Consider the following 1,040-nt stretch of genomic DNA (forward strand, 5'->3'; position numbering starts at 1 on the left):
GGGAGGGGGTGGCGGCAAACGGAGGGGGTCATTGGGGTTCCACTGAAAAGCTAGGTTCGGTTCTGAGCCCCCATGTGTTTGTACGTCATGGCCAGCTCCTTCTCTAAAGAGTCAAATGAATGCTTTGGCTTCCAACAAGAACTAATGGCAGATTTGTGTGGAAAATGAAAGTGAAATGGAATTGATGGGTTTGTTGATGAAAAACACATAATATCAGCAAACAGGTTTTGATCTCTGTTTCTCTAAATGTCTAGACAAGTGTTGGCGTATCTATGCTGATTGACGAGGTAAGAATGAGAGCTGTCCGTGACTAAACACACATATTGACTTCTTTACGTCTGGGCTCAAAACATTATCACCTCAAATCAAATTGCCAATAAAGGCCCTATTTCATACTTTCAAAATGGTGGCCACTCAAAATAAGGACAATATTAAGTATTAGTCTGTGAAAGTGAGAGGGCATGTTCATTTAATTGCTAAATGAGTAATTTGTTGCAGGTCATTTTAAAGAGAGAGGTGGTATCATTTTCTCTTGTCTCAACTCCCTTTGTCAACTTTCAGTAAAGGACATGACACAAGATGGAAACACACGACTGTAACGATGATGATGACAACGACGACGACGACGATGATGAAAACGATGATGAAGATGATGATATAGACTCTAATGCTAACATCAAAATGTTGCATTAATAAATAGGAACTGGATCATATCAAACTAATAAATAATCAGAACGCAACTTTACTGGTTGTAGTATAAAAAACACTGTGCTGAATGAGAGGGGCTACTTTTCTAGAAAAATCTGAAGAAGAGAAAGACAAACTAAAGGACACAGAAAGAAGCAGAGGTAGGTAAAGACACGACACATGAACTCATTAGACACACACACCTACGCAAACACGTGTGTGAGCTTGGCTCATTCAGTAACAATCATTTATAACAATCGAGAATAAAAAAACAACATGATTGTGATGACAGACAGACAGGGACAGACAAGATGAGTCGATGACAGATCAGATGGCAGGATCTGATCGGCTGT

General features: G+C 39.6%; 1 protein-coding gene across 1 annotated transcript in view; it reads right to left on the reverse strand.

Annotated features, from left to right (window-relative positions):
* Positions 1-907: 907 nt before the first annotated feature.
* The window catches only part of pou2f2b (POU class 2 homeobox 2b), a gene marked incomplete at its 5' end in the record, with an annotated part of 38,566 nt that continues 38,433 nt past the window's right edge, over positions 908-1,040 (reverse strand). The window contains one exon of the mRNA XM_083679252.1: positions 908-1,040. This exon is cut by the window's right edge and continues 1,038 nt beyond it.

This window comes from Argentina silus (assembly GCF_951799395.1).
Source record: "Argentina silus genome assembly, chromosome: 10".
Lineage (NCBI taxonomy): Eukaryota > Metazoa > Chordata > Actinopteri > Argentiniformes > Argentinidae > Argentina > Argentina silus.